We start from the raw sequence: 27,783 nt of genomic DNA on the forward strand, positions 1-27,783 counted from the left end.
CTGATATCTGGAAAGCAGTACCGTGGTAGGCTTGTTGCATATTTTATTACTTTTCAATTTGGTTTCTTAATATTATTTTTTACCTGATAGAAGAGGGATGAAAAAAAAAGATTTATGATTAATATTTGACAGAAATGTTAGGAAGTGTTTTTCCAATTCAAGATTTGTACTTTCTCCTATTCTTTAAAGTTTTGACTGTCAGTCTTCCTTGAATTTTGATTTGCCTCACAGAGATTTGGGAGCTTGATGAGAAATTCATCTTTTCATTTTGTGCACTCAATGTGAGACTCACACACTAGGTTTTGTTTCAGTCTGAAAAACAGTCCAGAAAAAAAATACAATTTCAGTGCCTGAATAGTTTAGACTGAGGCAAAGTTTTTTACCCTGTTGAGATGTGGAACACCAGCTTCCTGACAAATCCTGGTTCCACACAATATCCTGGTGATAACCAGGAGGGAAACTCAGTTGTGCCAAAGCTCATGCAGAAATCGTCATCTATAAATTCATAATAAAGCTTCATCATTGGCATGAGAGACATTGAAACGTAAATTACATAAATTCCCTAAACTCTAGGCATAGGTTTTTCTTCGTTTATATTCTTTACTGACCTTTGGCTGTATTTTAGCATCACCCTCTAGTACTCATTATACATTCGCATCTGGACATGTTGTGTATGCACTGCTTTTGGAAAGTTCATATGCATTTGTCTTAATATTTTATTATTTGAAATTCTCAGCAATTTTAAATCCCATTTTTTACTATAATTATTCCTCTGCTAGTTTTATAGACAGTTTCCTCTATAGCTTGCCTGCAGTAGGTTTTCATTTAACTTGAACAAGAAAGAATACTTTGATGGAATAAAAATAACTGGCTGAACAAGGTACTGGCCTGCAGCAAAGAAAACGTAAGGTCTTCTTCAAGTAATTAAATAATGAGACTTTAAAGCCACCTAGGGATCAATTTTGATTGTTTTTTCTGATTCCCTGAGACAGGTCATGAATTTTTGTGTGCCAATTTCCAAACCTATCCCGAGAACTGCAAAATAAGTTTGGAACTAGGCTGTTAGTGAGCAACTTCCTGCTGATATTTAACTAAAGCTGGAAAACTACGAAAACTGTAGCACAGGCCTTAGATCAAAAAAACCCCCTCCCATCTGCCATTTTTCACTTAAATATTGTTTGAAGTTAAAACATATGTTGTAGACTCCAGTTCAGCAAAGTATCTCTGTTATGAATGGCATTTGAGCCTCTGTACAGAGTCATACAGTGATGATTTAACAGTTAATCCTTATATTAAAAGTACCTATTTCATTCTGTTTCTCAGACTTGACAAATCATAAATTTTCAATCCCCTAGTAGTGCTCTATACCCAAAGGAAAGCATCTGCATAAGTCTTTCCTTGGGAATAACATTTGAAGTTGGGATGTAACATTTAGTTGAGGCAATAGCTTTCTCTGAGACACAAATTGATTGCCACTGGCAGGGAAAAGCCATGCTTTAAATGGGTAAATATATAATAACATCAGTTGACTGAAAATACTGGTGAATTTGCACTCTTTCAAACAGACCAAGTAGATTTTTCTTTTTTTTTCTCTTAAACTAAGAGACAGCCCTGGGACTGAAGCCTGCAGCTGTGCACACTGGCTTCTGCGCTAACCCTCCAGGTCCCTAGCAGTGTATTTATAACCAAGCTTGCTGTTGGGGTTGCTTCCAGGCACCAAAGCACACCTCCTCTCTCCAGGAACATTTTTTTCTGTCCCCAAAACACACCAGGGAATAATTTATTGCTCACCTTCCCAGCACTGTGTTTGGTCCATGACAGCTCCAGGATCTTGTCTGTATTCAGTGGTTGCTAGATGACATGGGAAGGGACCATCAGTTCTCACAACCCCACACGAGGTTGGGGAAGAGTCTCTTCTGGCTCCCATTGTACATCTTGTCTGAGGACCAATGAACAAAACAGGAGAGATGAAAACCCTGTCTTGGACTCAAAGGATGATTTCATTTCATTTGCATTGCACAAGCCAAATTGAGCAAGGAAGCTATGCCAACATTGGAAGAAAGTAGTGCCAGGAATGGTAAAGTGGGATGATGGAAATTAGAAAAATTGTAGCTTTTACACCATCTGACAGTCCAATTCTCTCACCTACAGTTGTATCAGCAACAGTGGGACTAACTTACCTGTTTGGTTCTTCATAAACCTGAGCAGTGACTTCATTTGCCTATTTGAAAACAAATACAGAAAGTCAGACTTAGCATGAGTACACAGTAATGCAAATTCTTCATTATTCTACATACAACAAGAATCTCATCCAAACAGCAAACTAATGAATAATTTAACCTGGAGAAGTCAGGAAAAAAGTACATCGTGTGTACTTAGTATTTTATTTAATTTTTCGTCTGTTCATGTCATACAGAAGAAGCCAATTGGTAAAATATTTTTAGGTTTTTTGATATGCCTGGCAAGCAATGCTATTATAAAGAAAAAAATGTCTACCAGTGTCTTAAAAACTGCTATGTTGACATGTGTTCATGGAGTCACATATATTTTTTATGTCGGTTCTTACAAATGTTGGTTTCAAACATCTACAAGACTAATCTTAATAATAGGAGAGATTCAACCGTTCTTATGAGGAGTTTCAAATAATACTAGCATATACATCGATTGTATGAAAAACAAAAAAAAAAACAAAACACCAAAAAGAAAAACCAAAACAGTATTTACACTACCCTCTTACTGCTTGCAGAAACAATTGTGGCACATTGGAGGCTAATACCTGAATTTGCTTTCGTTAAGTCATTACAAATGATCTATATAACCTTGAAACAGAATTTGCCATTCACCCAGGCAGGTCAGGATGGCCGAGCGGTCTAAGGCGCTGCGTTCAGGTCGCAGTCTCCCCTGGAGGCGTGGGTTCAAATCCCACTTCTGACAACTTCTTTATGACACCAAGCTGAGTGGTGCTGTTGACAGACTGGAAGGATAGGATGCCAACCAGAGGGACCTGGACAAGCTGAAGAAGCAGGTCAGTGGCAATCTCATGAGGTTTAATAAGAGCACGTGCAAACTGCAGAAGGATAGTAGAAGCTGTATCATTTCCCATTACAATTGTGTAGAGATGAAGAGACCTTCTGTAGTCAAGATTATATTATACAGGAAAAATGATGAACATTTAGTTTTGTCCTCAGCTTGAAAGAAGAAGCAGACTGAACAAGGAAAACTTTGTGTATTTTTCATGCAGTCATGACTTTCTCATAACGTTGTAGCAATAAAGATGCAGAAACCTTGGGTATCACTCAGACCCTGGAGACAAAGAGGAATATAATTTCGGCAGACTTCTGCAGATTAAATTGCCATGCACTATGGTTATGACTGGAAGGTGCCCTATGGGTTTCTCTTCAGTCTGGCACAATCGCTCCCTCTCACTAGGCTCCTGAATGCTATTCCTGCAATAGCACTCAAGCTGAAAGAGTCCATTCTCACCTGCCTTTTAGGTCCATCTCCTGTCCCCAGAGTTGCCAATCACAAACGTGACACCTAACCCATAGCTCCTGCACATGTAACACACAGTCCACCATCATTTGTCTGCTCTATCCATGCCATGGTACCCCACTACCAAAGTAATAGGCACCACCTGATTTATGTGGAATACTATCCACTAGTATCTCTTAACAAAGGGAAGGATAAAAACCTGGTCCAGACATCTGAGACCAGCGGTCTTGCTGATTGTTCTCCCAGTGCATCTTCACCTTACCCCACACAGGGATAATTTTTGGAGCTGAGGTTCAAACATAAATCAAGCTACATTAGAGCAAGCCCTTTGCAATACTCCTACTTCCATTACAAATGCTTTCCAGTTTGGTTTCTACGGCCTAGAAGTGCATGGTAATCGAGAGACCTTCTCTTCTTACTTGTGCAGAGCTTGGGAGGGCAGAAGGACGCAGGCAGGAACCTTGGTGTGATGAGAGAGCCTGGGCACTCAGGTTGAGCTATATTGTATTGTCAAACAAAATTTCCATTCATATAATGAACCTGATGTCCACATCCTGAGCTATGCCTGCATCTACCATCACAACCCAAGTAAGAGACCTGTAGCACATCCCTTCCATTGATGCAGTCATTTTGCACGATGCCTAACTGATTTAGAAGTACTTAAGGAAGTCTTAAATGTATCTGTCTAAATAGCACCAATAAAAGATCCAGGACTACTTTTCTTTTTCATTCTTTCATGCATTCTCTTTGTGGAAAAAAGGTGTTCAAGAAAGATGATTCCTGCATATTTATTTGACAATCTTCATGAGTTAAAATGAGCTTACCCCAAGCAGTTTGTCTCTGACATGTTCACCTATTCCTTGTGCTGGTCCCAGTGATGTTTATGTGATATACAGTTAAGATGCAATAGAAGTGCAGAGGTACTCTACCAAAAATTTTTCTGAAGTTCAGGTTTCTTTCTTTTTTCTTTGTTTGTTTGTTGTTTGTTGTTGTTTGTGGTGGTGTTGGTGGTGGTTTGATTTGGTATTTCTTAAGTAACATTTTTATGGAGTAAAAATTCAAGAAGCCTGATATTCTCTATAATTTGGACTTCAAAGTTCACACTTTAGGGAGATTTGAAGCCAGGAAGTTGAGAGTCAAGTTTAATCATATGTTCTTTGATACTTTAGGTTTATCTGTGCTGTCACTTGGGATTTATACATTAATTACCCTCAAAGTCCTGTTTTCTTGAGCAGCTTTATATGTAATGCAAAAATAATCAATATTCATATAAAATTATTTCATCAGAACCAGAGAGGCTGGAAGTTGTTTTATGATATATCAGGTATTGTTTTTTTCTCGTCACCTGTTATTTCTTTTAGCTTGTTTTCATTATTTCTCCTACTTCAGGGCAACATGCTCTGCTGCTATTTTTCTTTCACCCTCCTTCTCAAAGGGGAATCATGCAATTTTTTTTTTACCTGGTTCTTCTCACCAACTACTCTCTGAAGTATTTGTATTTTTCCTCGTGTACACATTCCTTCCTCTATTTTGCCATTTGCTTTTCTATAGCTGTATTACCTTCCGCCCAGGCTTTCAACAGGACTGTCTTCCTCTGGCTGAAATATCTATCAAGGATTAATGTGGAGGAAGAGACCTAAATGAGATTGGGGGTGTTCAAAAACAGTTAGTGCAGATCAGATCAGTGACAGTAACTAATTCCACTTAGTGCAGAAGGCAATTGAAGGAGGATTAGGCTAAACCACACCTCAGTGTTTTTGCTGAATGTGAGAAGCATAGGCAAGTATGGCTTCTGCTGCCTGATTGTGGAATAAAAGCTGCTATACCGGGATTGTGTGCTCAAACTTTTAAAGAGCTCCCTTGATTACCTTGAAACTCTTGAGTAATGGCTTAATTACTCTGTCAGAAAAACCTTCTCAAGAGAAACCTGATAATAGAGACTTCTATTATCTAGTAGAACAAGAACTGATGATGGGAAGGTTTCCTACTATGCTTTTATCTGATTATTTGGAGTATGGTAGAATTGTCAATAGTGATCCAGAATAAGTAGAAGTATTTGCTGAACATTTCTAGTTGTTATTTGATGCAACGTAGGCCAGTAACTCCTCTCTTTCTCTGATGATAATGCTAAACAAACATTATTTTAAACCAAAACAATAAATGTTAGATATTTTTAGATAGTAAATACAAAAAAATCGCATTTAGGAGCTTTAAAAATGCTGAAGAAATCTCTAAGTAATTTTTGTTGACTTAAAATGGTTTTTAGAAATTTGGAAGATTAAATTGTTTTGAAATTTCAAACAAGTAAATTGAACAACACAGTCTGTTCCAGGTTTGTCAATCTGACACTGATCTGAATCACATAAAGAGAATCTTCGTCTGATAATAAAAAACTGAAAGAGTAGAACAAATAACACAAACATCCAGAAAACAGGTATTTTGTAAGTTTAATAGATACAAATAAAACTGATGAAATATCCCTAGAACTTTGTAAGTCATTTTGATAGGTACAAAATGATGTCTTGATCAGTAGAACAAGATTGGAGGCATAAAGACAGAAGGAAATAACATAAACACACTTGCACAATACAGAACTTGAGCTGCAGATGTATCCTGAAATGAACTTACAGGTGATGACTGATACTTAGCTAGAATAAAAGGATTAATGCAGACTTCCAGTGTTTAAACAATGAAGTACATTGTTAGAGCTTCTGTACTTCTGTAGTTATTACTGTGGTAACTGCTACTGAAAAACACCACCAGTTCAAGAAAGATTTTGATAATGTAGGAAAGCACTGGAGAAGAATATAGGAATAAATAAGGGTATAGAAAGCATATTTTAGGGAAATATGTAAGTATTTGATTCAAAAGACAAGTATGTCTTCAATTTAGTTTTCACATCAAAATCTGATGGGATGGTTTATATACTTCACCTTAATAAGAAAGACAATAATAATCGACAGGGGTGAACTAGTTGGAAGCTTTGGTGAATTTTCTATTGCCAGAGTATCTCCTTTTCAAGGCTGGAAGTTCTCAGCAATAGTGTACTCTTTGATGATTTGTTGCCTAAAAAAGCTGTGGTCCCCAGCCATGTTAAGCTAAGAAGAACAAGTCCTCTGAGTGACTTCTGAGATGTGGGAATACTCCTTCTCTTACCACAAATGCAACCTGGTTCAGTTCACAGTAACAGAGGTCTCCAATACAACTCCTGTGCCTTTATTTCTTTCACACAGACTCTACTTAAAAAGAGCGAAGCCTTGTGAAGCCATTCTGGCAGGGATACTTCCTAGTACTCCTATACACATGCCTGGATTTTCCTAGATAGTCATTACTGCAAATCTGCATACAATTGCTTAGTCTAAAACCTACTGCAGGCAATGAATGAGTCTTCATTTCAGACCTCTGTGAAATCAGATGGCCATGATCACAAGAAAAATACATGCAAGTGTATTATTGGAATAAATTCCAAGCTCCTTAACAATTCTAACATATTTATACTGATATTTTTCAAGGTTACTGAAGGGTTTGTTTGGGGTTTTTTAAGCGAAATCAGATGAATATACTTCTGCGTTTTGAGTTTTCTTTGTAAGTCTTAAATTGTATTGTTCTTAATGTAGATGAGTGAAACAAATGAGTGTAAATTTCTACCACTTGCTACCAAACCACATTTGAAAGCATGACCTCAAAGCTCTTGGCGAGATAAAACAGCAGCACAATTTGGTATCAGGAATATGTATGCCATGTTACGTAAGAAAGTTCAAGAAAAAAAGAAGGGAAGGATAACAGGGTTTGGTGTTTGGTTTTTTTCAAATTCAATTTTTAAATTCTTATTCTGTTTTGAAGAGAGGGCTGGGAAAACTTCATCTTAGTAAAAGATAAGCAGTGATGTTACTTCGAGTGCCCTGTGTTTTTATACCTAGTTTTATACCTAGTCAGGTATATAACCTAACCTTACCTTTGAATTAATGTGCAGCATTTTCTTGTTAGTTCTAGGCTTTATGGCCATACCAGTTTTTAGATTCAAAGTGCCAATATGCTAAAGAGTCACAGTCACATCTTCATTGATAGTGCTAAGAAGGATATGTGTGAGCATCTCAAACATGGCCCATGCTTGGACTAATCACGTGAATATTGCAGGTACACATTATTCTGCTCAGGGAAACAGAAAATGTAATTGTTAATTGTTCATAAAAGGTTTATTTAACTGGAATTTCCATTTCTTTAAATGTCACTTCCAGACAGGGAATGTCTAAGCTCTCATTAAAGTACATTTTATTAATAATTAGTTAGTACGCTTTAATTAATTTGTCAAAGACAATTTCTTCCTCTTCACCCTATTCTTTTTGTATAACAGCTTGTCTACATACACTTGTTTTTTGTTCTGAACAGGGGCTTTAAGAGGTAGGTAAAGAATAATAATAATAAAATTTTAATAATAAAAAAGTCCAGAGTATAGTCACCAATGTGCCTTGTTAATGCCACAATGAATGGAGAAAGTTTAGCATGAAGAAATCTATTACCTTGATTTTAGACTCTGTGTGGCCTCAAATTAAAATGCCTGAAACAAGGCCATACTTCTAATAGATACATTCCTGCTGCAATAAGCACTTGTGCAGCAAATGTAAATGAGGGAAAATGAGACCTCATTTCAAACCATTTTACACCACAACATAATATGTAAAGGCAAGGAGAGACAAGGAGATTTATTCCATTGAGAACTACTGCAAATCAGTTTCAGAGCAAAGTCTGAGCTTCCCTGACCACAAGAGATCTTCATGTTCTTAACTCATTCTTGTGAATCAACATCCTTAATTTTCATAATGGCAGAAAACAATCCTGGATTCCTAACATCCATTTTGAATAACCTGCTTTTCAACTAGAGACAGATGGACTAATTATTAATCCAGGAATTATTTTTGTTCCTTTTATTTGTGGTGCAGGTAATGTCATCTGCTGGAGGGCCAACCAGCTACTTGATACAGCAAAGTAATACATGGGCCAGTTGCTCCCAGTTAGAAAAGGGTATAAGGTTGTCAGCTCACTCAGCTGGTGAACTGGGATGATGAAGAAGTGGGATCAGGCAGGGCTGGAGCAGTGTGGTAAATAATGGCTTGCTCACAGGCAAAAAGCAAAAAGAGACGGAAAGGGATACTCCAAGAGCGGGAGCTCTGACATATGCCTTTGGCTGGAAGGTATTTGGGTTGTATATATTGTCTATATAGGCAGCAAAGACCTGGATATCCCATGAGGATTACCAGAGATTTGCCAGGATTGGGATATCCATGAAAAGCCGCACCTAATGCAGGATAAAGACTCTTTACCCTGAGACAGGAGAGATGGTTGTCTTTCCAGAGGATTACTGAGAAAACCAATTCCTAGTTTTTAAGGGACAAAGTTGGGCTGAAAACTACAGGATTTGGTTAGAATAATGGGGAATGAGATAAGCCCTGCGGAAATTGCTTTTAAATTACCATTTAGTGTAATGCAAGATGGGCTTTGTCTCCCCTTTTCTCCTTTCTCACTTTTTTTTTGGACACTTGATAATTACTTAAGTGAGGGAATACAAAATACCAATTTGTGTTTTTTAGTCTGCCAACATAATAAATGTTCAGAGTTTTATTTTTAATCTTTAACAATAGAAAAACAGATGGCATGAGTAATTCCGTAGTGTCCTGCGCACTATCAGTATTCTAAAAACACTGTGGACACTCATGGTATTAACAAAATCTCACAGGGAGTGGAAGGGGAATATGGCAGCTGGGCTAGTATTTTTGTTTCAGTGTAGTGACCCCATTTGTGCATGCACAGAAACAGACAGAGGAAGACTCATCGATTTGTGTAGGTGGGAAGAGACCCCTGAGGCCACCTTTTCCATCCTCCTGCTCAAAGCAGGGCCTGTTAGACCTGGTTGTTCAGGGCCACATACAACCAAGTCTTGAGTACCTTCAGGGCTGGAGATCTCACAGACTTACTGTATCACCTTCTCTAGTGCTTGGGTACCTTCACAGTGACATTTTTTAGTGAGTAGTGGGAATTTTCATTAATATGAATTCCTCTCTCTGTTCCATCTCATCCTATCACTGTGCCACTCCAATAAGAGTCTGGCTCCATTGTTTCTATGTAGTTGTAGACAGCAATAATATCTCTCCTTAGCGTTCTCTCCTTTAGGGTGAACAAACATATTTCTCTCGACCTCTCCCTGTATGTCATGTACTTCAATCATCCCCCAAACATCTTAGTGGACCTCCATGACACCTCAGGCATCCTCCAAAGCTGAAATTTTCAGTGTTCACTTTGCTTCATAGAACATGTTTTTCCCTTGCCCAGCTGATCCAGTCCCCGGTCACATCCACACAGACAGCAACAAGGACTGAACCCTGATAAGGACGACCCACACGTTTTTCTCAGAATTTACTCTCACAGACATTTTGGGTCACCTTTGGGGAGCCTGTGACACCTAGAGGCCTGATGCTTCATCAGGTTCAGAAGGAAAATGTGAGAGACATAGCACAGATAGGAAAAATTTGCTTGATTTAAGTCTATCCTGCTTCCCAGGAAGTTTTTATACAGTCTTCTGTAACTCACCTGTCTTGTTTTTTGGTGTTTTTGGGGGAGGTTTAGTTTTTTTGGTTTTTTTCTGGTTATTGCTATTACTCTTCACTGGTTTGGTTCTGTTTAAAGTTGAATAAGGCTCAAAACCCTAAAGATAGTAGTTGGCTCTTTTTTGACATGAACGAAACAATGACAATTCTTGACATGTCGTGACTCACTCTGCATGTCAGTTCAGCAATAGCTCCTTATTGCGTGAAACTAAGCTAATGCTCTGTGCTTTTTGCAGAAGACAACATTAGTTCAATCTAATGGAAGGTCATCTAATGCATTTAAAAGTGTTAGCTGTCTTTGTCAGTGCAACTTGAATGCAGGGGCCTGTGGGCTTACAAATACAAAGAGTCATTATTGTAATAGCCAACATGAACCGGAATTACAGCCTGACCAAGGCTTATTTCTTTCTATGCACAACTAATTTAATAATTGTTTTCCATATAAATGTGATGTGAACTTAGCCTTAATCAACCACAGGCTGTATTTCTTGCTCCTTCTCTTAGAAAGTGCAAAACATGTTGTTCTAAGTTTGCAAATTTAAGTATAAATTTATTTCCATTGAGGGGTAAAATTATTAACTTAATTTAAGAGGAAACAGGACTTATACCTTGGGTCTTGTTTTTGTTTTCTTGCCTGTCATGGAGCAACTATAATTTGTTTTTGATATAAATGCTGTCTTATGTATCAGTAATCTTAAATGATCAGACTCGCTGGGGTTTTGTTCAAAATATTTAAGGACAGAAGTACATATGCAGCATATTTCCTACCCTAATGATTTCCATTTAAAAAGTCACATTGTCTGTAAAGCCACATCAATTTTCATTCAAAATTCACTTTAGTAAAGGTATATAGTTTGAATTCTTTTAACTCATGAGTACAATTCATCCTTGTACTCTTACATGATATTTCTGCCTCTTGTTTCCTGTGTTTTTACTGCATAATAGCTTTTGTTTTCTCTCTTGCTTCTCCCTAGCAATTTATTTCATTTATCCTTAAGTGCATTCAAATATCTGATCACAAAACTCAAATAGCAGCTCTGACAGTTAGAGGGAAACAACTTTGATGTGCCTGATTACAGATGAAACAAAAAAAATTTAGGTACTTGCAAGAAAGAGTATAAAGCAGAAAGTCAAACGGCCAAGAAAACAATCTTTTGGTTGTGAACTCATGACGAATTTAAAGGCTTAAAGAAATCACATCTTGTGAAGGCAACATGAAATAAAATAAATAAATATAATGAAATGGAGTAAGATTTATAGGCAAGAGAAAATACTGAAAGTAATTGGTTTTTAATTCAGGAGAGTTATTCCTAAAGGACGTTTACATAGGGTTGATGTATAATACTAAATAGTAAAATTGTCAGTGGCAATGAACATCTGGCAATCCATGCTTCAGTATATGTCAAAACAAATTAGCTGGAAGGTAGGATTTGGAAAGCAAAATATTAGATTGTTGACAAAATTAAGCAACAAATCAATGGGTAATGATGAAAATATTTAATTTAATTTCTTTTTTTTCCTTTTCTACGTAATACTTTGATAATGTTTCAAGGTAAGTAAATTGAAAGTATATTTATTGAATATTTTATAAAAGTAACATAGTCTTGCAACAATTTCCTGTCATCTTATCATCAGTGTACTACATGCAGGGCCTAATCTCAAAGCTCTTTGAGCCTATGTCTCTATGGATTTTAATGATAACAGAACTGCTAAATTCCTTTGAGCAGGCGTTCCTAGTCTGGGCCACATGTTACCAGTAGGGAGGGAAGCTTGTTCTGTTTCCTAATCCTTCTAACACAGGTAATATCACGTTAATAAAACATAAGAATTGCTATCCAAGTGCCCTTGTCGAGTCTTTGTTCCCTTTTCACTGAAGCTAATATAAGGTGAATTCCAGAAATGAAACCAAGGTTAAAAGTTTAGATGTGAAATAATATATAAATTGATAGAGAAAGTGGGGACTATTTAATTCAGAGAAGGAAGGGCAACAGAACAAAAAGGTCCTCCAGAGTCATGTTTACAAAGAAGGATACTTCATGACCACAGATTTTTTACCTATTCCTAGCACAACACATCAAAACTCACTGGAAAAGCACATTGTATTTAGTGCATTGACACATCTTGACAGGAGTCAGAAATATTCTTCTTCTTCCTTTGTAACAGTAAATAAATTGTCCACATGTTCATTTAACACCAAGCAGAATTCATCTGATCTTGAAAATTAAACAGTTCTGGACACAGTTTTTGGCCATGAGATTTCCCAGATGCCATAAGCACAGGCCATGTACTGTGGATCAATGCTTGGCAAATGCAGGGGCACAGAAATCAAATGGGTGGAAAGGCTCCTTTTGGCCCAGTCACAGCTGCTGATTTGACAGATGGAAATACTTTGTTTTTAGAGGGACCCTGTGACATATTCCTTTCTGACAACTGCCAGAGGCAGAACTGAGTGATCTGACCCAGGCTGTCAACTTCCAGTCTGTTATTGACACCATTGGGTGAAAAATGGGACATGAGCAAAGTACAGATATGCTGGAAGGGGAGATTCAAGGCAGACCTGTTAGTGATATTATTTGAATTTCTGACTTTTCATATGATTTAAAGTATTTAAAAATTGTAATTTTTATAGAATGCTTAAGAATATATTTTTCTTATTGGACACCCCAAATCTTCAGTTCCCAATCTGTCAATTTTTTATGTACTTTGTGATCACAGTGAGGATTCACAGCTTTTGGGTAGAGACTAATTTGTTCACATTGGTATTAACTGGGAATCATTTGTTTGATGTCAGCAGAATGACAGCAAGGCAACAAAGTGACTGGACCAAGGTCCTCTGTCTGTAAGGACTTTGTGAGTTGTTGATGGCAACCAAATATGACATACCCAGATTCCCAGAAGTATTGTTATGAACAACTGTCAAATTAGTTAAAAGCAGAATCTAGAAGCTGACATTAACTAGTTGTCTCCATCCATGTTTTATTACACAGGGGATAAATATTGTAATGAAAGAAAAATACCTTTAAAAATGTGAATCCTTTTCTGCAGTTGAAGAAAATTCATATTGCCCATCATAATGGAGAACAGTGCAAATTCAAACCACTTGATGTTTATGTGCTCTGGTTTTTATGGCTTTTATGGTATTTCTTGCAAGTGTTTCACAAACAATATTTGCTTTGCAGTAGTACATAGACAAATGCTAAAGAAGTGTCTGTGACTCTCCCTTCCACCCCCTCTTCCCCCATCCCCACTCACCCTACTGCTGGCTGCTGCTCCCTCAGTTCACCCATATGAACAAACTTTGTGATTACTCAAGGGATTTGTTTAAGGCTGCAAAAGCTTCTTCCAAGAGCACCTGAGGGGTAACAAGAGGAAAGCAGCTGACTCCACTCTGGAGCTGATAAAGAGTGCTCATCTACCTTCTCATGCTGGCTGAAATGACAGTGGAAACTTTTGTCTATAAAGAGAAGATGGATTATCCTAAATTTCATGTACCATTTTCATCTCAGTGATTTGTGTAAAAGCCTTATTCAAGTGTTTCCTCCAGACAAAAAAACTGAAATGAACTTGTCCAAGTTATCAAGACAAAGGTTAGAAATGCAGTTATCTGTGCTATTTCTCCTGTTTCCTATCCACCAGACTGCACCATTTCATGTCTTTCATGAAATTTTACAGAACAAAAGTACCAGTGAACCCTTCATGCAAGGCTAAAAGTCCCCTGAATGTCTACAAACAGCAAAAGGGTGGCAACATGCCTCCTCACTTCCAGGCAGGGGGCTTTGGAGATCTGTATCTTCATACTAGTCCATTAGGAATAGATTCATAGCATTAGGAATAGTCCATAAAAACAGACACCTTTGTTTTTCAGGCTGTTCTGAAACTTCCAAGTGATTAGGAGAGGAGCAGGCGTAACTAAGGGACATGGAGCTGGGCTGAGAAGGTGGGGAATCCAGCAGATTGTGCAGAGGTCTCAGTAGAGAAACAATACAACTGTGCCTGAGGCTCTTCTTGCATTTTTAAAGGCACATTACACTAATGTTATTATAATGGCCTGAAAGTAAACTAAGCAGCTGCAAAACATTTAAGCAAGATAGTAAGGGGAAGACATCTGACCTAATATTTTAAAGTTCTTATTAATTATCACCAATAAATTTTAGGAGTAAATAGATATAATTTTGACACCACAGTCCTTGCTCTAACTTTTGTGTGTGTGTGCATGTGTGTACAGAATAGACTATTTCAGTTTAAAGGGACCTACAGCGATCACCTAGTCCAGCTGTCTGACTACTTCAGGGCTGGCCAAAAGTTCAAGCACATCATTAAGGGCATTGTCCTAAAGCCTCCTACACATTGACAGGTTTGAGGCATTGGCAACCTCTATAGGAAACTTGTTCCAGTATTTGACTACCCTCTTGCTTCCTAATGTCCAGACTAAACTTTCCCAGTGGACCTTTGAACCATCGCCACGTGTATATTTGTGTTCATGAAAAAGGAGTGACACAGGTTCATCTTTGTAATTTGTATTTACAAAGCTATTCTTACAGTAGTTCTGACTGAGCTGAAAAATATAAATCTTTCCAGATTATTTACCTAAAAAGAAGTTATTAAGTAAAACAGAGGGACAGACTCCTTCTGTACTTCACTTTGAGAGAGATTCATATCCCCTGATATTCATTTAAATTCCATGACACATTGAAAATACAATGTAGGAAAGTATTGGTAGTTGCATCACTCTAATAATTACTTTTCCACTGCTTTAAAAAAATTAATTCTACACCCTGATCATCTGTATAATATGTGAACATATATCAACCACTTCTGGTGGAAGGGGAGTAAGTGTCATGTTCTGCACTGATAATATCCTGTCCTTACCTAAATTTTGTCATACTGTTCTTTCTATGCTGTTTACAATTTTCCTGCTCATTGTTTCCCTCAAGGCAAAGCTGAGACTAAGGTCCTCTATGCTTTAAGATCTCAAATCCTACTGTATTTTGGCAGATTAAAAGCACTAAGGGGGTAAAGCTTTTCTAAAAATTTTGCCATAGATTTGCCACACTTTAGGCTACAGTAATAAGTGGTCAAAGCCACAGCACAACGCAGAAAGGTAAGAGCTTACCCCATGCAACCACAGTATGCTCCCCAGTCAGCATTTTGCACAGACTCACAGCTTGGCATTTCTATTGTCTGCAGGGGCATTTACAACCATGTGTTAATTTTACTTAATCACCTAGGAGGCAGTGAAAGCTTATTTCCAATCCAATTAAAAGGATCCAAATCCATGTTTTGATAAGGTTGTAATTAAGGTTTATATAATCAGGCTGCATTCTGAGTTTCCAAGCAGAATGTTAATTCTCCTTTTTGCACTGTTTTGAGATAGCCAACAAATTGTATCACCAAGCCAAATCTATACATGAACAATCATATAGCTCAGAGTGTGATGACTGAGTCCTGTGTGACCACAGGTTCATTCTTCATGCAGACACCTGTGTTTTTATTGATATTTTTGTGAGAAGGAGTGACCACAAAGTGGGAATGTGAGCGCTATTTCTAAATACTGTCCTGTACAGATCTAGGTCCCAAACACCACCTCCTTAAGATAACTCAACATGTAGCTATGAAGTTGTGATTGACGGGTTAAAAAAGCAGACTTGTTTTGTGTACAAAGCTGTTTGAAGTAAAGGCATAACAGAGGAAAAACATGCAGGTGAAAAGACGTGATGGGAAAGTGATTGCCTATGTCACATGATATCAGATATGCACCTCACAATGATATCAGATATGCAACAATCGGGGGGGTTAGGAAGGAAAAAAAAGAATTTAATAACTTTTCTTCATGGAAATTATGTGAGAGACTTTTGTTCATCAAAGGTCTTGATCACCACCTGATCAGGGAATTCTCCAACTCTATTCCCCAGGTAGCTCCTTCCCAAACATGAAATCCAATCTTTGCTATGCGTCAAAGTAATAATGGAATAGAATAAAGAACACAGCATGCCTAAAAATGTGAGGATACTCAGGGACACCACTCAAAATGCTAAGGGATAACATATAACACTTGGTACTTTGAGTGATCTCCCTGTTTGCAGTGTCCCTCCCTTGGTTCCTCTGACCAGCCAGATTAGCTGGCCAGGAACTGAACAACCCACTTAAGGGGGAATCTTTACCTACCAACCCACAGCTACTCTAACACAACCTTCTTCCTTCTTTTTTTCCCATGTTTTCTTTAGTTTGCTATGTTATCTCCTGATCCCTTTAGCAAAGTATTTTCTATATTATGTACTAGAAAAAACATGGCAGACTTATTCATTGGCATAATTATTTTTGCTGGTTTTCTATTACCTTTCAAATCATTCCTAAAGCTTTAAATCCTTTTTTGACTGCTAGTGACCAGTGAAAACACTGTGATAGAAAAATCTGTCAAGTTGCATTCTCAGTGACAACAGGCAGCTCAGAACACATCACTGTATTAGAGAAGTTGAAATTTTGTTTGCCATGCTTGCCACTTTATTATTTAGCCACAGTGAATTTCATTTTACCTACCCAGGTGTTCATTGTTATAAAATACACCAGTAATTCCACAGTCTGCCCCAGTCTACCCTGACTGACTTATCATCACAAACTTTGCTAACATTCATCCCTTTTCCAGATAGTTAAAGAAAACAGTGAAGAGTAAATACATATATTGGTGGTGTAAAGAAGAGTGAAGGCCAATTTGCACGTAAGGCTGTCCCTATCCCTGTTCTATCTAAACGACAGGATGTGTGCTTCAGGAAAAAAAGGGGAAAAACTGTCATGCAGAGACAGGCAACAAGAATTGTTATGCGTTGTGATGAAAAAAAAAGGCCTTCAATAATCCTCAGATGGACACATGGCCATTTTAAAAGAGTTCTTTCCAAATACCTGAAAGCAGATCCATTTTTCATATCTAAAATGAAGATGGAGAGGGTGGAAAGGAGGATATCACTATGAATAGTACAGTTTTCTGGCTAAATCGCACAGTAGTGTGTAGGGTTAAACGCAACAGTAAGTAGCATGCTGGAAATCAAGTGATTCTGGGAGACCTAGTTAGGGAATTTTAATCTAAATTGAGAACTGGGGGAGAACTCCATGAAACTGATGTCAAATGCTTATCCTAGAGCAGCAGACAGACAAATCCAATACTATAAAGCTGTCAGCACTGTTCTAGGGTTAATCCATGTCCCACTTTCTATCATTGTATTCCATGAGAATTTTGTTTGTTATAGGTTTGCAACACAAACAACAAACATCCAACAGCACCCATAACCACTACCCATAACCAAACCTACTTCACAAGCCTTGGAAGTCCAGCAATTCCTGGAAGTTCCAGATTCCCTGCAAGCATGCCATGGGACTCATCCAGGGAAGAACCGCTGAACATCAAGTGTGTGGAAAGGCCAAGCTGTACGTTCCCAGGAAGTGGGACCCCGCAGTACATGTGCAAAGGCAACTCACGGCTGCTCCCCTGGGGCAGAGGTGGGCATGCCTGGGGCTATGCATTTCAGTGAAGTCTAGGTTAAAGAAAACAGCTATTATAAATCACCCTTGTTGATGCTAATGCTGTGGAACAGAATGCATGTAAAATCATGTATGCAACAGACACAAAAAAACCTTACATCAAAAAAATCTCACTGAAACAAGAGCCAGGTTCCTTATATGAGATCTTCACAAGTCGCACACAAACAACGGTTCCTTTGTTTCCCTTTGTTTTACTGATTTATTGCTGGAATGTGCCAGAGTGTTTTAAAATTGCTTTCTTTTGTCAATACAGGATAATAATAATAATGGCCCATCTTCGCGAACGAAGATTTGGGGAAAGGTCTTTTTACCTTTCCAGCCTGCGCAATGGATTTTTTAGGTGAGACACAGCCTGCGCTGAACTGAGCCCACCCTTTAATCCTAAGGTTCATCTGCCGGGGCCAAGCAAGCTTGGACAATGGCAGTGAGGTCCTCAGGACGTAGGTTTGTTTAGAGTGTCCTTCTCATAGATGGATGGCCACACAGGGCTAACGACCTCCATCAGGCCAGGAGACCGGGATTTGAACCCGTGGTCGCAGCAGTGAAAGTCCTGCACGCTAACCACTAGGCCACCAGGGGTCTCTCAATACAGGATAATATCATGCCATTAAGCAGAGTTGCCTTCCACTATTTACCAGTGGTGGTGAATTTAAAATGTTGAGTTTAAGGTCAGTGACAAAATTGACATTACTTGTTTTGAGATTTAAAAGCAAATTAATTGGAGAAATAGGTGTAATTACTGACAAACGCATAGATCATTTAAATTGTCTCAGTCAGTCATTTCATTAGTTTTAAAAGAAAAAGGAAAAGAAGTCAGAGGCAAAATGAGGTTGCAGCATTAATGAAGCCAAATGCAGCTGGACTTATAAACAGAGCTGCCAAAAGCACTGGAGGCCCCTCTTTTAATTGCATGAATATCCAAACAGTCATGTTTGGCATAAAGTATTCAAGGAGTATCCTCAAAAGTCCACTTTCAGAGAACAGGCAGAAATTATAACTCTGGGCTTTATTCACAACAGATTAGTCATACGGGTGTTGCATAATTTTGCTTCAGACCAAGACTGAGAGAATGGGGAGAGAAGCTCATGCATTGACTTTTGGATGAAGTTTGCATGCATGAAGGGGTAATTTGCTAAGTTATAGAGGAGTCAAGAAGGCAAAACCTTAAATAAAGGGATTGGAATAGCTTCAGCAATTTCCTTTGACAGTCTGAGAGGCACATTTGACATGTAAATAACATCTTTGAGAGGGTCAAGCAAATTTCACCCACACAAACTCAAACCAGAACAAGAAAACGTCAATTTTACCCACTGAATACCATAGCAAAGTGGTCAGTTAGGCCCAGTTAACAAGGCAAAGGTGCAGTGAAAGTTTTCATTTGGAGAATATAAGGATAGAGCAAGTTTCAAATGTATGTAGTGCTAGCTGTCTGCATCTTGAGCTTTCAAAATAAACATATTAATAATGATCAAATTCTATTTGGTGAAACTGATTTTTGACCAAAAAAAATTAAAGTTTGCTCTTTTGCCAGAAGATGTATGTGAAACTGATGAAAAAGCTGCAACGTGGAATAAAGGGGAAAATAACACGGGAAGGATGAGAGCAGTTATGTTTGTGGAGCCCTGGAAGGAAACTTGGGAAAGAATGTCCTTAGGAGTTGGTCAGACCCAAATTCTCCTGTCTCTACAGATGAAGGATCATAAAATGGTTTGACTTGAAAAGAACCTTCAAAAACCAAGCTCCAACCCCCTTCCACTAGACCTTCCACTAGACCAGGAGGCTCAAAGCCCCATCCAATCTGGCTTTGGGATAGGGCATTGAACTTCCAGAGGTGGGGCAACCACAGCTTCTCCTGTTCCAGTGCATCACGACCCTAACAGTAAAGAATTGCTTTCTAATATCCAATCTGGACCTACACTCTGTCAGTTTGACTCCTTGTCCTATCACTACATGCTTTTGTGAAAATTCCCTCTCCAGCTCTCTTTTAGGCTCCCTTTAGGTACTGGAAGGCTTCTCTAAGGTGTCCCCTAGAGTCTTCCCCTCTCTAGGCTGAACAACCCCTACTTTCTCAGCCTATCTTTACAGGAAAGCAGAGAAAGGGACAGTGGGAATTATAAAATCATAGCTATTGGGAAGAGCTGACAGGTGATAAAACCCACTTCAAGCAGGCTAAACAAACAGTAGCTGGGGTAGCAGATACTGTTTATTTGTAATAGAACAACATATTTCCATGTGATTCAGGGCCCTCAATATGCATTGGCATCTAAATGAAGGCTGTAATACTTTCAGATATCCTCTTCTACATTTTGTTGAATTCACTAGACTGAAGCTGTGGTCTTGAAACTCTTCAGGCCGGGGACAGCATTTGCCAGTGAACACATTTCAGAAAATACAATCCAGACTGCGGCCTTTGAAGGACTGCTCATACTAAAATAATGATGCAAGAAGAGTAAACAAATCTATTATCAGTCCTGCCTTGCTTTTACAAGAAGTTTTTAAAAATCCATTTCTATTCTTTTTGGGCACTTCTAACAAAAAATCCTAATGAAATAGTAAGGTATGAAAAAGTGAATTATGCCTTCTTGCTTCATGCAAGCTTTGGAAATTTTTCCCTTGTATTACCAATTCTAATTTGTTTCATTGCATCATTGATCTCAGACTGCAGAAGAAAGTTCAGGCTGGCTAATTTTGACCCTAATTATCACAGGTATACTAATATTTGGAACTGAAATTGCAAAAGTAATTGTCAAGTTCCTAATTCCTGGAAATTACTTCCCTTCACCCTCAAATACGCTACTCCCCTCTTCAGCTTGTCAGAATACAACAGCACTTAATGCTGACTGGCTTGAGATCTCCTTGTATAATCATAACAATCCTTTCTGTTAGCTGATTTAGTGAGTGCTTATGTTAGATGCAATCTTTCTCTGAGACAAGAAGATGTACCAGCAAAATGTTGTGGTACCAGCCAAAAAACTTATGAATCTGTAATGTAGTACATGTTCTTTGGTAGGGTGATAAGATAGGGGAAAGCTTCCACTCTGAAAAAGACTAAATATTATTGGATTTTTTGAAAATCCTGTTTTATTTTCTGAAATGCAATGATGCATTGAATAAAAAGGGAAGCGTCATTTGTTGTACAAACAAAAAACGGTTAACTTCTATTATAGTTACTGTTGGCCAATTGTATTAGAGTATCAGAAGCTCACGAAGTGGAAAAGTTTAGTGAAAAATGTCAAAAACATCTCCTAGGTCATAGGTCTGAAGAATTATTAGCATTTCCTTATCACATTCATATATACAATATTCCAAAGAGATAATATTAACAGCATCTGTGAGGAAAGAAGATGCCAGTTGTTGAGTGGTAATTGGGATTTTTCATAACTGTACATCTAACTAACAGTTCATTCTCTACCTGTGTAATTCTGAATACCAGCTAGGAAAAATAACCTTCTCTGAGTCTTCTGGGTGAATGAGGAAATTTGTCATATTAGCTGTAGAATTACAACACCCATGTTACAGAGGAGCCCTCAAGGTAAACTAATTCTCCTTAGCTCACATTTAGTGATGATCAATAGCCTCTCATTTTACACTTCCAATGTTAAGACACTTGAACCATCCCTTTTGGAATCTGTAATAACAAGCCATGGAAATTACTACATTTCAAACACTTTGACTGGGTTTCTGAGTATCCACACTCCAATAAGCAATACTGTTGAGACTTGCCTTCTCTCTGTAATTCATATGATAAGCCCCAGTCTCAGCTGTGCAATTGAGCAATTTTATCATGTGGACAAATAGATTGGTTTTTTAGAAGAATTCTTTTAAGACACATAAAATCAGAACTAAACTGAGGGTTTGCTGAAGTGGAAATCATTTTTGTTTTTCATTAAATCCATGCTGTAAATCTTTGGGGAATTTTCACTTGCATTGGAGTTAGTATTTGTATGTCAGAAGCAATGTATTTAAAAAGACATCAAACATAACCCTGGTTGGTGCTAATCTGACTTATATAAAAAGTCAGACTTCTTCAGGTCTAAATATGAGGTAAATTGAGGTAAATTGCTTTCTGTTTTTATTTCTGTACATTTTGTCTATAAAATATCTTCCCATATGAGATAAAAGTTTCTAGACACAGTAGAAGGAAAACAAGGGGGTTTTGATGCTGTGAAATACATTGCTGCAGCAGAGAAAATGTTATACTAAAATCATCTAATGCAATTTGGTCTCAAATTTCCTCCTATAAATTAAAAATTGTTTTGAAATAGGTTATGGCTATATATTACACAATGAGTATACTTATACTGTTAAATAACTTAGCCTCATGAATAATTCCAAGATCCCACTCCCTGATTATCTATACCTCATATGATTTTAGCCATAACGGGCCAAACTAGCTGCCTTTGAGATAGTTCATCCCAGGACTGCTCCATATTGAAAACTTGTTCTTTCCTGGGAGTGAGAGAGAATGCAGGGCTCTTTCAGTACTGCAATAAGAAAGACCCAACAAACAGCTTAATAAGATAACTGCTTCAATGAGACAGGATAAGAAAAGGCATATAGATGGTAAGGAAATCTTACCTGCCCTCAGATGCCAGGCATCCTCGATTCACATAATCTTGAATGGAGCCAAGATGGATTTTCTCATAGTACACTGCACAGAGCAAATCCTGTCCATGGAGAGAAGCTCTCCCTTTGCTCATTCCAGCTGATAAGCACAGATAAATTACAGACTACATTAATAACATATGGGCTTCTCAATTGCTAAGTATGAGGCACAGTGAAGCAGACATGGTCTGCTCAAGATTCTGCTAATTCCTCAAACACAATGTCCTCCACAAGGCTCCCAATACACAAGTCCAGGCCAGGCTGGGTTCCCTCAAGTTCTCACAGTCCTCCAACACCCTTGCAGTAGCCATTGCTCTCCTGCATCCTCGAAGCCCAGACACTGAAACACCACCTTAGATATAATGTTATAAAAGCACCCACTACTCCATCATGCTGTGATACAGCCCTCGCTCGGCTTCAGGTTATGCCCGTTTAACAAGACACATACACGCAAAATAATTATCACATCTGGAGCCATAGGGGCAGTTCTCAGACCCCTCATGGACCCATACCATTAGTACTCTCAAGGAGAAGTTACACTGCTTGTTTGGAGTTGAATGACTTCTTAGCACTTGTCACCAGGCAAAGCTTCCTGGATGGTACAGAGATAAGGACATCATGAATTCTTTTCTATTATTACTTTATTTGAGCTGATAAAAATGTAGTCAGTAATATCTTGTAATCAGCTCTGTGTCTTTAGACATTCAGTTACTATTGCAAACCGTTAGCCCAGTAAACAGAAGTACCTTCTGCTTATACGGAGTGGGAAAACTTTCAAAAAATACTAAAATATCAAGTTTTCAGAAATAAGAAACCTTTCAATTTATATGTTAATTTTCTTGTATAACCTAGAGCCAAACCCTTAATTCACAGAATCACCATATAACAGAATAAATATTCTGAGTCGGAAGGCACTCACAAGCATCATTAAGTCCAGCTCCTAGCCTTGTATAGGATCACACCAAATACCTGAAAGTGTTGAACTCTGTCAGGCTTAGTGTGACCACTTCCCTGGGGGGCCTGTATTCTGCGTCATAGTTTGCTCAAGTTAGTCATGGAAGATATGATTAAATTCTTTATGGTTTATAATGTACAAACTACTAACTGTTAGAAAATTAACAGTTAACAATGTCAAAAATAGTCAGAGAGACTCCTGGTCTCTGGATAGCTAATGCCATAAATCTAGATAGAAGTAGGATTTCAGACGCACTCCTGTTTTCAGTGTCTTACCCTTGATTGCCTTTTAATATTTCTTTAACCATTTTCCTCAGACACCTAGCTCTTCTCATTTAACAGATAAACTGCCAAACTGGGTTTTGAATTCAGTGTCAGTAGTCACAAATTTGATTTGCAACACCTAACCTGTAGACCCAAAGTCTTCTGCTGGAACTAGTATGAAAACAGCACAAAGTCAGTCACATCTCTGACATGTGACTGCAGTCAGTTGAATCATCTCTCCTTCTTTTCCAAAGCACATTGTGGATACCTTTATGACATTTTATTTTCCATTCCTCTCTCAAATTAGCAAAGGATTGTCAGTATTTGTCAAAGGAGCAACCTCACACAAGTTCTTTCCTGACCCTACAAGAAAAGTGTATAACTTCAATCTTAAGTGATACCTGGTTTTGGTAAGAAATGTCTCCTACAATCTAATGCATTTGTCACGGTTTTCTTTCTCGATGTAATCCTTTGAGAGATATGAGGGTCAGAGGTCTCTTTTGCATTGTAAACACTAAATAATAATAAGGTTTGGGGTGTTTTTTCCTCAGAATGTCTTTTATATATATGCCTATCAAACCTACTAAAATATCTAACTCACATATTCTTTTCCATGGTAGAGGTATCTATTAGTCAGACGAAATATACAAGAGTTCTCCCTTGTTTAAAGATCTCACATTAAGTGACGAATATGTTGGAGTAACTGAAATGACACCATCTTGTGTCAAGAGCATTTAAAGTTGAATAGCCTTTTAAAAAGTACAAGGTGGAACCCATTTTTTAAAGTGCCTTTCACAAGAAGAGCAAAGTAGGTCACTGGCCTCATTTAGACCAGTCAAAAGGCTAAAGGAAAAGAGAAATATCTTTCCAACTTGCTTTGGATGCAGGAAGGACTGGCTAAATTAACAGACACGTTCTTTTGATGAGGGGCAGCATCACAGCACTTCAAGAGCTCTTTGTTCAAATTCCACCTCAAATTAGAGGATGAAATGAGATAATTTCCCTTCTAAATTGTCCTTGCTAGACATTGTTTCATTTTTTTTTCTGAGCTGTTTTTTTTTCTTTAAAAACGGGTGAGATTGCACCTAATGGCCAGTACTTTCAAGAGTACTGGGAAGAAAACCTTAGGAGAGGTTTTTCACCTTTCAGCCTCTATTATCAAACCACAGACTGTCAGTACTGTCACCTACCTTTTTGTTAAGGAGAAGAACAAAACATAAACCCAAACAACTATGCATGTTAGACAAATAGCACTTCTTTCATCCTTGATTACAGCTAAAGGAAAGCTATTTTTATTCAAACAGTCCATTTTTACAATCTTTTACTCTTCATCTCCAACCACCTACCTGTGGTTCAAACAGTTGTTTTGGCAGACCCTTGTTAAAGATCTGACAGCACATTATTGAAACTCCATAATGCAAGTGAGAAAATGGTGAAAATTTCCACAATGTGTTGCTTCCAACCATCACAACAGTTAAGTTAGAATAAAATAAAATTTTAAGGAATTCAAAAGCACTGAAAACAGACTTGATAAGTCATGTTCTCTTATGTAAAGTAGGACTCCCAATTGTGTTTTAACATTAGGCAGCATGATTCACCCCTTAGAAACACCTTGTATTTTTAAACCCATTGGGCAAAACTGAATTATTTGTGTATCATCCAAAGCATGCCAGCTTCTTTTACATGGTCCTGTACAAGATGAATTCTAAGAAATCTTTTTTTCATAAACAGATGTTTCCAGAATTCTCTGAGCTTAATGGCTCTTTCTTCTGTAACAGCCATCAGAGACCCCTCAAGAACCTTATCTTTGGCCACAGGCAGCCTTTTCCCTAATTTTTTCCCATCTTGTCACTTACTTTCCTTTTCTTTTATTCATTCTTCTCTTTCATACATTTGTCCTTCCATATATGTCTTTTGGAATTTAAGGAAGCTAAATCTAATTAATAGTTACTCATTCTCAAGATAACGATTGGACTTCATTACCAGCATCTCTTAAGGCAATTCTAACACGAGTTAATGTATATCACAGTGATGTTCTTTCTAAAGCTATGTTGAGTGAACAGCTTTACATAACAGACCTTCCATGTATTTATTCAGCTAACATCACTAAAATCATAGCAATCAAGCAGTAAAAATAAATAATAAGTAGAATTACATCTCCCTTGTCTTGCACTCCCTAACCAATGTCAGTAACACACTTCAAATATATACCTGAGGAAAACAGCAAAACACCACAAACTGAAGAAGGCACAGATTGGAAGGAATTTAATCTCTGAAATTTCTGAAATTGTTATAGAAACTCACAATCTACATTAACAGCCATATATATTCTGAAATTATATGTTTCAGTCTTGATTCTGAGTTTGATGGCTCTTCACTTATTATTTATTTTACCAGGTTTTGCTATCCTTAAACTTTCCACCAACTGTCGAGGTTGCAGTGTCACAACACCTGGGGGGTACCTGGGTGAGAGCACATCCCTGCAGCGCTGTTGCCTCCTCTGTATTTCACAAGAGGTTGGGGCAGTGGCAGGTCAAGAGTATTTTTCCTCTGAGATGTAAAATGGCCCTACAACTAGCACATAATGGAAGTTTAGTGACCAAAACTTACAAAAGATCCATCCTGGTGATGAGTTTACTGATACTGATCACCATAATGAACTAGGGTTTCTAAGTCACAGTCACTAGATCAGTTATACTCTAGTTACTGAATAGCTAGAACTGCTGAGGAGTAAGTAACGCAATCACTTCTACTGGATAATTTTAAGACTCTCAACTGAAAAAATGTATTCAAACAACTGCAAAAAAACCCTGAATTTTACCTGTGACATACTTCATCCTGAGAGTAGATTTTTGAAGAGCAGATTTAAAAGATCTTTTGCATGTTGATCTGAATATTTTAATTACATCTTTGTATTCTAATTCAAATTAGGATTTCATTCCATGAAACTTAACCAAAAACATAATAATAAAATGTGTGCCAGTTGTCTAATGAATCTGAAAGCATAAAAGTCATAGCTCCATAATTAATATATGAGCACAAAGGCACTTCTAGGACAGGTGGTTCTTGAAACAAATTGAGCTCAATTGAATTTTTAGCATTAATAAGTAAAATTTGAATGTATAATAAAATTTTTAGATAATAATTAGGAGTCCTTTCTACTTTCAGGAATTAATGTGTTTGGGAAGCCATTCCAGTCCTGCTCAATTTTTTTTTCTGTATGAGCAAGTTTATGGAATCACAAGTCTTCAATCAGCTTCGGAGATTAAATTCTTTCACAATGCATCTTTGTACTTAGTCCTTCACAGTTTTAAAACTTGATTTTTAAAAACCTGACTATATAAATTCTGCAGTTATCATAAGAACAGCTCCAGAACACTTATCACAGTACAACAAGGGCTCTATCTAAGAGTTTATGCTTACACCATCACTGTCTCAAATGTGAGGAGTGAATGTTCCATCTTTTGAAATGAGTCAAGGCAGCTTCCAGGTGGCTCAGTAAAGCACAGCCACGTAACAGTGACTGCTCAAAAATCCATCCATACTTCTTCTTAGTAGTCATGCTCTGCTAATGAGTTTTGAACAGCAAAACACAATATTATTATTACATTATTTAAACAGTAAATATCTAGTCCCAGTATTTATTTCAGCCTCTGAGTCACATCCTTTGTGATATTTTCAAATCATAAGCAAAAATTAGTTCTCAAGTCACTTAATTTTATAGCACAGTGTTCTACATCTGGCTATTTGCTTGGAGGAAAAGAGGTTTCACTTCAGGAAATTTCTAAAGACTTCTATCCTTGTGGAAGCCAATGTTGAAATCCAAGTCTTTTCTGAATCAGAGCTGCAGTAATTAGTGAAAAGGTTCCCCATGTGAGAAGGGACCACAGAAATAGCTTCAGCCATTGGACTCTAAGAATATCCAGTCCCACCACAAGCACACCCAGCCATCAGGGAGTCATCTGGAATGTGCACCAAGTCCCGGAACAGATAAATGAAGAATTAATTGAAGTAAAAATATGCTGTATTTAGTTACTCACTGAAGGAAAAATGTAAGAGTAGGAGCAGAGCTCTTATTTATAATGCAAGCAGAACCATTCTAACAGAAAAGCAGAAAGGTAGCAACATGAAAAGGCTCCTACACTAAGTGCACTAGAACATGATTTTCTTTTCTGCCATGTGGTTGATTCCATCACACATGCATTGAACTTTCACATACACCTATAGCTAAGCCTTTCAGAAGGATGCATGATTGATTGCAGCAATGAAAACACCAGTTAAGCCAGTGGGGTTGGAACACATAATATACAAAAATGTAAAGACATAAAAAGAT

The 27,783-nt window shown here is 37.7% G+C and overlaps 1 non-coding gene across 1 annotated transcript; it reads left to right on the forward strand.

Annotated features, from left to right (window-relative positions):
* The first annotated feature begins 2,851 nt into the window (after positions 1–2,851).
* TRNAL-CAG lies at positions 2,852–2,934 on the forward strand. The gene has a single exon. It is a non-coding gene; the product is annotated as a tRNA-Leu (tRNA).
* Positions 2,935–27,783: the final 24,849 nt, after the last annotated feature.

The sequence above is a fragment of the Neopelma chrysocephalum genome, unplaced genomic scaffold (assembly GCF_003984885.1).
Source record: "Neopelma chrysocephalum unplaced genomic scaffold, ASM398488v2 Primary Assembly neopelma1_22, whole genome shotgun sequence".
Classification (NCBI taxonomy): Eukaryota; Metazoa; Chordata; class Aves; order Passeriformes; family Pipridae; genus Neopelma; species Neopelma chrysocephalum.